This window comes from Hyaena hyaena, unplaced genomic scaffold, assembly GCF_003009895.1.
Source record: "Hyaena hyaena isolate Hyena2069 unplaced genomic scaffold, ASM300989v1 scaffold_633, whole genome shotgun sequence".
Lineage (NCBI taxonomy): Eukaryota > Metazoa > Chordata > Mammalia > Carnivora > Hyaenidae > Hyaena > Hyaena hyaena.
Window position 1 is genome coordinate 240,648 of NW_024081266.1, and position 8,772 is coordinate 249,419.

Genomic DNA, 8,772 nt, shown 5'->3' on the forward strand with positions numbered 1-8,772 from the left:
ATGGAATACTACATGGCAATGAGAAAGAATGAAATCTGGCCATGTGTAGCAACATGGATGGACCTTGAGGGTGTTATGCTGAGCGAAATAAGTCAGACAGAGAAGGACAGCTACCATATGTTTGCACATATAGGAGGATTAGGAGGAACTTAATGGAGGTCCGTGGGGGAGAAGAAGGGGAAAAATAGTTGGGGAGAGGGATGGAGGCAAACCATGAGAGACTCTTGACTGTTGAGAACAAACTGAGGACTGATGAGTATGGGGGGGGAGAGGATGGGGGGTGATGGGCATGGAGGAGGGCACTTGTGGGGATGAGCACTGGGTGTTATATGGAAGCCAACTTGATAATAAACTATTTTTTTAAAAAAAGAAAAAAAAAGTCTTCCTAAGACGAAATGGCTCTATGGCCAAAATTATGCACAGATCAAAGATGTTGGCCCTTGAACTCGCTGTGAATATAGCCAGTTTGATGATAGTTAAGAGTAAGAATGGGAGCCAGCTATCAGATCCTTGGGTGCCATGCTCAGCCTCCACAGATCACTACTCCTTCAAACATGTGCTAAAGCCCCCAAAACTGGCCAATCATGTTTTCAGAATCAGTTTTCAGAACTGGCCAATCATGTTCCAGACTTGGGCACAAGTCTTTGAGAACCAGTATCCATCTGGTGTGACCCTTACTTAGGTAGATCCTACAAAGCAAAATTCTTAAGAAGTTAGGGATATGAAAACTGTGGTTTTTAAGTAACATACAATTAGTTAGGAGTTTTACATTTTTCAGTCTGTTAGCAGCATTACTAATCATGTTAGCATTACTACCTCTGGAAATTATAATCCAAGATTGATGTATAGCTTTTTTATGATGATGATAATGATAGTAATAATATTATAACTTATAATATGTTTTGAATAATTACTATTTGCAAGCTCTGTTAATTCCTTTGTACTGTTTTATTCTTTACAACAAACCTATAAGCGAGGTATTACCCTTCCCACCTAACTGATGAGGAAATGGAGCCTTTGTGCTTCTAATCACTACCTCTTAATGTCTCTAATAAAAGTAGTTCTTCCTTAGGGACGAAATTGGTTGGAATCTACTGTTTTCCCTAGTCCTAGAAGAGGAAGTTCAGTGTCTTTGTCATCTTTATGCTCACTTCAAAGCTTTCATCTCCAGACAACCTGAAATTGTGTGCCAGGATCTGTGTTAGATTAGAACAAGGTATCTCTGTTTTATCTTAACAGTTGAAGAAATTGAAGCTCAGAGTAAATGTGTAACTTGCCTAAAGTGATAATCACAGTTTTTCAGCCAGAGCCAGGTTTAACTTAGGATTCTACTGTTCACTAGTGTTGCTACCTTCGCTCAACTTTTAAACCCCTCTGAGCTTCTGCATTTAAAAATGCTGATAAAAATTCCTATATAATAGGCTCCTAATTGTCAGGATCTCACTGTGAATATTTAAACAAGAGCCCATGTCAGTGCATTGTGACTTTGATTTGTGAGTCTCACACAAGAGAAAAGATGGTGCCCACTTCTCTCCAGGCATGCACAGACATCACCTGGGATGTGCTTACCTTGCTATCTAAGGAGGGAATGTTCCATGAAGCCTATCTCATCATAAAAGAACTCTTGGCCCCAGTTTCCTCCTGGAAATGAATCAGAAATTTAATCTTGCCAAGGTGACAGTAACTGCAAGATATGACCATTAGTTGTGTAGATTTATATGTCTTTTTCTTAATGCACCATAATTACACATTTTTAAATTGGCAGGGTAATGAGTTTCCTCAGGAATTAATACCACTAATAACATATAATAATATATAAATAAGTGAGTATGAATAAAGCAAAATAGGCCACACATAGACCAATGATGAGACTATCTCATGAAGCAAGGATTATGATTTAATCTAATTCTATGCAGCTACAGTCCATCAAAAATAAAGCAAAACAAGAAACTTTACCACTTTTAAAAAACTTTAGTGTCTCCCCATTGCATTAGGCCTCTCGTGGGCTTTAAGGTGTGATGTCTAGATGTTTCCTATTTCTTTATTTCTTTAACATAATGGAAGGAAGGGAAGGAGGAAGGGTGGAAAGGAAGAAGGAAAGAAAAACAAAAAAGCAAATGGCTGTAGGACTACGTGTATTCTTAAGTTCAGTGAAGCTCATCAGATAGCAACAGGTCAAACAAGTTTTCTTTTCTTCATAATCCTTCATAAGAAAACAAAATAACAAAAAGTTGATTTGAATGCTCTCCATTTGTTCCAATTAAGTAGAAGATGAATAAATCAGTGAGACAGAATAGAGCATACAGATGATTGGCAAGTATTTGGTTACTGTCTTTGGGGGAAAAAGGATATATATAAAAGAAGAATATATATATATACACAAAAATATATATAATTTATATGTAAGTATATAAATATAAAAAGAGGAACATATATATAGCCCTCTTGAAGGATGAAATGTGAAACAACATATAGACAAAATAAGACTTCAGAGAATTTTAAAGAATTCCTCAGTGTAAGAAAAAATCTCAATTGCATGCTTTTACCTTTGGATTTTGAAATGTTAAGACCTTTGCTCTTTTTCTTGGAAAGAAAGAAAATGTTTGTAGGAGTTGAAAAGTCAGAAGTCATTTTTTTGTGCCTTCAAGGCCTGGGATCAAAAGCCCTAGGCTGGGGAGATTAAGAATAAACAAAAGTAGAAGCAGAAGGAGATGTCCAGTAGAATTCTGAACAGACCCTCTTGCTTTTTGAACATTCCTTCTGACATTAATTCATTTCTAGCTGATTACTCTACCGTCTCCTTGATTCTCTCCCTTGGTATATTTTTGGCTCACCTCCTTGGTTACTTAGACTCCCCTTGCTTGCTCCCTCTTATTCTTTTTTCTTTTCAATAATTCTGTCTGTTGGGGCCCAACTTGCCTTTGATCCTTGGCTCCAGCTTCTGGATTTGCTCTGCATCTGTGTTCAACCAGACTCACCTGGGCTCCTTTTGGTTTACTGATTCCTGTTTTAGGGAAAACCCTTGCTAAATGTTTGCATGCATAGCTATCCCTCCTGCCTGCCTCCTGCCTGGTTCCTCCTCAATACCTCCAGCCAGTCTTAGGGTATGGGCCAGTATATGCATATATATAAATATATAAATATGTATATCTCAAACTTAATAATCAATAGTTTCCATTGAGAGATTGGGATTGAACTTAACATATGAAATCATCCTAGTTTCTAAAAAACATTTTCTAACAAAAGCATGGTCCACATTGACTAAATTCTATATAGTATGGCTTACAATAAGTGAATGAATAAAACACTGCTTAATTTGGCCAAGATCTTCTTATCTATGTGCTTCTATTTTAGAATTTAAAAAAAAGATTCAGAGGGTAATAATTTTTATCCTACACTTCAAGACAAATGGTAGAATGTCATAATTAAGTGAATAAGCATTATAGAAATGCCCAAAATTAGTGATTGAAATTATATCCTAATATTTCAGCTTTATCTATAGCCCAAGCCTTCATGCCTATTTCAAATTTAAATTGAAAGGACTCTGACTTATAATTCTCAGCATATTTAAGATCTTTCTTAAACAATTTGTTTAGTTTTATTTTTATTTAAAAAAATTTTTAAAACATTTTTATTCATTTTTGGGAGAAGGACAGAGACAGAACACTAGCAGGGTAAGGGCAGAGAGAGAGAGGGAGACACAGAATCCGAAGCAGGCTTCAGGCTCTGAGTTGGCAACACAGAGCCCGATGTGGGGCTCGAACCCACAAACCATGAGATCATGACCTGAGCTGAAGTCAGACACTTAACCAACTGAGCCACCCAGGTGCCCCTGTTTAGCTTTATTATTATTATTATTATTATTATTATCAGTCAATTCTTTTCCAGAATTAGTATTTTCATTTCATGTTCGTTTATAACATATATAAGTAAAATTCACATATAAGCAAATTTCACTTATATGTTCCTTATGTTATAAACATTATCACCAGTCACGGGAGACATGGCGGAGCACCCCAGCCTTTATTGCAAGGCATCGTATCATAACTATTGAGACATACTTTAACTCCTTTAAATGGATAGTTGGTTTAGTATGTATTTTGTGTCATGCTATGTTATTTATTGTTGCATAAATAACATATTATAATGCTATCAGTAATTCTTCATCTCATGCTACTTCTGCTACCAACTAATTTTTAAAATAAATATTTATTGTATTCACTTTAAAAAAATAAAAACATAACCGTAACATAAATAATTCAAAAATTGCAACATACACCCTTCACTGTCAGTTTTCAGAAATTTTACTATTCATGGATTTATTCAGCCACTTATGCACTAAACATTTACTGAAAGTCTTCTATCTGCACTACTACATAAGGTGCTGAATATATGGGTCAATAAAATATAATTATTCCCTCAGTGATCTTATTGTTTATAAGGAGACTCAAGAAATCATATAAATAGTTGTAACATACTATGATATACGTTAAAATAGTTATTTATAAATTGCAGATACAAGAGGCTTCTTTCTGTCTATAGGACTTATGGAAAACTACAGAAAAGAGATAAAATTTGGGCTGGCTTTGAAGAATGAGCAGGAATGTTGCAGAGGTAAGGAATATAGTTGTATCCTAGCAAGGAGCATCTATCTACGTGGAACCTGGAATCTCATGAGGAGAAGAAACAAGGCATGTGGCCTGGGGCATGAGGGTAACATCAACCAGTACAGTGTGGCAGGATTGTGGGGAATATATTAGAGAAGGTATGTAGATGAAATGGTGGGTGGGCACTTTCCAAGACGGTTTAGACTTGGCACTATTTGTGATAGAGGCAAAAGATTCAGCAAAATGAGAGAGATGGCTGATACAAACATGGAAGAAATAATTCTACATGGCCCTCAAATGTGTTTCAAATTTCTTTAAAAACTCCATTTCCAGCTCCTTTGCTGTGAGGCAAGGTCATATGAGTAGTTCAGGTGAATAAATTGTGAGCAAAAGTTCAACGTATTACTTGTGAGCTGAGGCACTGAAAAGCCCCTGTGTTATTTTTTAGTGTCTCACTTCCCCTGCCATGGGAGCTAATGGGGCCTCATGTTGATGTGGGGAACCACATGATCATAGCTACCTAAATTCATTAGTCACCATGTCAAAGACAATTGCACTGGAGAGTTGCCTATATCCGCGATAGTTTTGGTGGAAGGGATAAATGAAAACATTTTTTTTTTATTAAGCCACTTGATTTAGGGATTTTTGTTATTGCAGTATAAGCATAGATGATTCTGACCAAAACACAAATCTGAAAGTCAATACTTAATGGGCATACAATTTAAAAGAGACAAAAGAAGGTAGATTCAAGATCGTAAGTTAGGGGGTCTGGAGAGAAATGGGACTACTTCTTCTCACAAATGTTGAAAAGCTTAGGGAGGAACAAAAACACAGAAGAATTTGGAGGCAGAAAGCGGGAAGTTAAAGGAGTTTATTCATGATGGACACAACATTCTTGGGATATTAGAAATTAAATCATCTGCTGAGAAGGTGAGTAGCAAGATTGAGGGAAATACAATTATTGAGCAGTTGAGGGGACTGTTACTATACAGAATGGGAAAGACAGCCAGGTAGATAGAAGAAAAAAAACCACAGAGCAGTGGTAGACAGCTGTCCAGCTGGGTCATACATTTATAGTGGAGTCAGTCAACACTAGTTTATCATTTTCTATAGCTGTGCTTGCCATCCCAAAAGAAGGAACAGAAATATCAAATAGTAGGGCTTGGAAAATAAGTTATAGTACAAAGAAGGTATCTCTAAACAATTAAGAAGGCTTGGGAAAGTATAGTAATTTACCGTAGTGTTGAATCCAAATAGGAAGAAAGTGAAGTCAAGAGAGTATGATAGACCAAAAGACTATAAGAATCCATATGTTTTAATGTAGTTAAGGAAAAAGTTTAGCAGGACTATTGGTGTAGAAATAGTTAAAGACAGGAGGTTATGCTTACAGAGACAGTAGTATAAGGTAGTAGCGGTTAAGAGTAGTTTGCCTGGGTTTCAATAACAACTCTGCCCTTTACTACCTCGATGGCCCTAGGCAAGTTAGTCACATTTTTTTGTGTCTCAGTCTGCTCCTAGGACATTTTAAGCTACACTGAAGGATTTTTGTGAGGACCGAATGAGTTAATATACCTAAAGCTTTTAGAATTGTTCTTGGCAAAAAGTGTTTTGTAAATGTAAGCTGTTATAATGATAGTTTTTATGTAGCTATGGACGTGGGTGTTGAGGAATAAGGAGATGAGCATTGTAGTTGGACAAAATATTAAGGAATTGCAAAATGGGGATTTGGTGAATCATCAATGTGGATGTTGTGTGTTTTCCAGATGCTGAGGATAAACAAAGAAAATAAGATTGTGAGATAACATGATGTCATAAGGCAATGACCATGAGGATGGGAGAGGAGAGTGGTATAGCCACGGCATTGTTCAAGCTTAGTCATTCAGTAGTGTGGGAAGGTTGTCCACTAAAACTTTTCACAGAGGCACAGCAGGTTTTGAGAATATGAACAGCATCTCCTTTCAAGAGTTTTCAGGAACTGGGGCACCTGGGTGGCTCTGTCAGTTGAGTGTCTGACTTTGGCTCAGGTCGTGATGTCGCAATTTGTAAGTTCAAGCCTGGTATGGGGCTTGCTGCTGTCAGCCTGTCAGAGCAGATCCCACTTTAGATCCTCTGTCTCCACCCCTGCCCCTTCCCCGCTCATGCTCTTTCTCTCTCTCTCTCTCAAAATATAAATAAAACATTAAAATAAAGTTTCCAGGAGGTTTTATTTTATATGAATGAGGAGTCCCAAAGCCACCTTGGACAAGATTTGTTTTTAATTCTTTTTAAGTTTATTTATTTATTTTGAGGGCGGGGGAGGGCAGAGAGAGAGAGACTCCCAGACAGGCTCGGAGCAGCCAGTGCAGAGCCTGATATGGGGCTGGGGCTTGAACTCACAGACCGTGAGATCATGACCTGAGCTGAAATCAAGAGTTGGGTACTCGACCAACTGAGCCACGCAGGCACCCTGAAATTATTTTTTTAAGTTTATTTATTTATTTTTGAGAGAGAGAGGGGGCACATGCAGGAGCAGGGGAGGGGCAGAGAGAGGGAGAGACAGAATCCTAAGCAGGCTTTGCACTGTCTGCTGTCAGCACAGAGCTCAACATGTGGTTCAAACTCATGAACCGTGAGATTATGACCTGAGCTGAGATCAAGAGTTGAATCCTTAACCAACTGAGCCACCCAGGTACCTGCCCCTAAATACAAAATTATTAATAAAAATGTTAGCAAATAAAGTCTAGTATGTGTCAGTAGTGACCGAGTATAATTCATTGCCAAGATGCAAAGATGGTTTCATGGCAGGAATTTTTTGAATAACATCATTTATTACATCATTATTTTAATGTATTAAAATGATCTTAAAAGATGCTAAAAAGGCATTTGGTTAAATCCACCAGCCATTTCTATTAACACTGCAATCAAAATACAATTAAAAAGAAACTACCTAAACATGATAAATACTACTTATACAAAACCAAGAGCAAATATCATACTAGACATTCACCCAGTGACTCTATTTTAAAACTACTATAAGGGAATTTGGCAGCGTGCTTATATATGCCATACTTATCTTAGAAGCAATTGTATGGCTCTATACTAGAAATAATCAGTATTAGAAATGTAAGAAATAATCCACAGAAAATAATACAAAAACTTTAAATATTTTGAAATTAATAAGAAAAGTTCACGGCCTATAGGAAGAGAACCAGAAAAATCTTACTGAAGAGCTACATCAACAGCTGAACACATGGAAACATATACCTCATGCTTGCCAGGGAGGATGTCATTTCACAAATTTTCACTTCTGCCCACATTGTTATATACGTTTAATGAATTGTAACTTATGTCTCTGTGTTTTTAAAAAATTGAAATATCTTACATTTTATGTGGAAGAATAAGTGTCCAAGGGAAGCTAAGGAATGTATGAATATGAAAAATAGTGATGAGATTTCTTCCCAAATATTAAAATATTATAAAGTTAGCATACTCAAAATAGTTAGGTATCAGCATACGGATAGATCGAACAGACTAATAGATTAGTAGACCAAATCAAAAATTGCAGAATACATAGGAGCTGAATATAGGATAATGGTAGTATTGCACTTCAAAAGGGAGAGAGAGAATGGTTAGTAAATCAGTTCATTTTAATTTCATAGTAGAAATTGCATCATTAGCTATTTGTTTGAAAAAATTAATATTGGACCCTTCTCATATGGTATATAAAAGCATTCCATTAGTCTTAAAAGCCAAAAAATAAAATAATAAAATGTTTAAAAGATAAAGTTTAGGAGATCACATGTATAAGCTATATGTTGGGGATATTGTGAAAAGCAGAATCTTTTTGCTATTAGTAAGTACTTACTATTATGAAGTTAGTAACCAGATTATTAAGAAAATGCATGACTGACTGTATACAAATATTAAGCTTTTTCTTAGGGCAAAAAATACCTGTGTTAGTTAAGATGCATTTGGCTTGAGATATCAAGAAATCCAAGTCATACAGGCTTTAATAAGAAGAGAATTTATGGACTCACATGCCATGAAGTCCAGAGGCAGGGTAGCCATTAAGAATGGCTTAACTCAGTGTCTTTATCCAAATCATTTTTCTGTGATTCTCTCATCCTCACCCAGTTTTTTTTTTTAAGTTGGCTTCCTCTTGGGATGCCTGGTGGCTCAGTCAGTT

General features: G+C 36.5%; 1 long non-coding RNA gene across 1 annotated transcript in view; it reads left to right on the forward strand.

The window, feature by feature from the left end:
- Positions 1–6,541, forward strand: part of LOC120219589 — an 8,677-nt gene extending 2,136 nt beyond the window's left edge. The window contains exons 2-3 of the long non-coding RNA XR_005525316.1: positions 4,543–4,614; positions 6,371–6,541. This is a non-coding gene — a long non-coding RNA (uncharacterized LOC120219589). The remainder of the gene's footprint in view (positions 1–4,542; positions 4,615–6,370) is intronic.
- Positions 6,542–8,772: the final 2,231 nt, after the last annotated feature.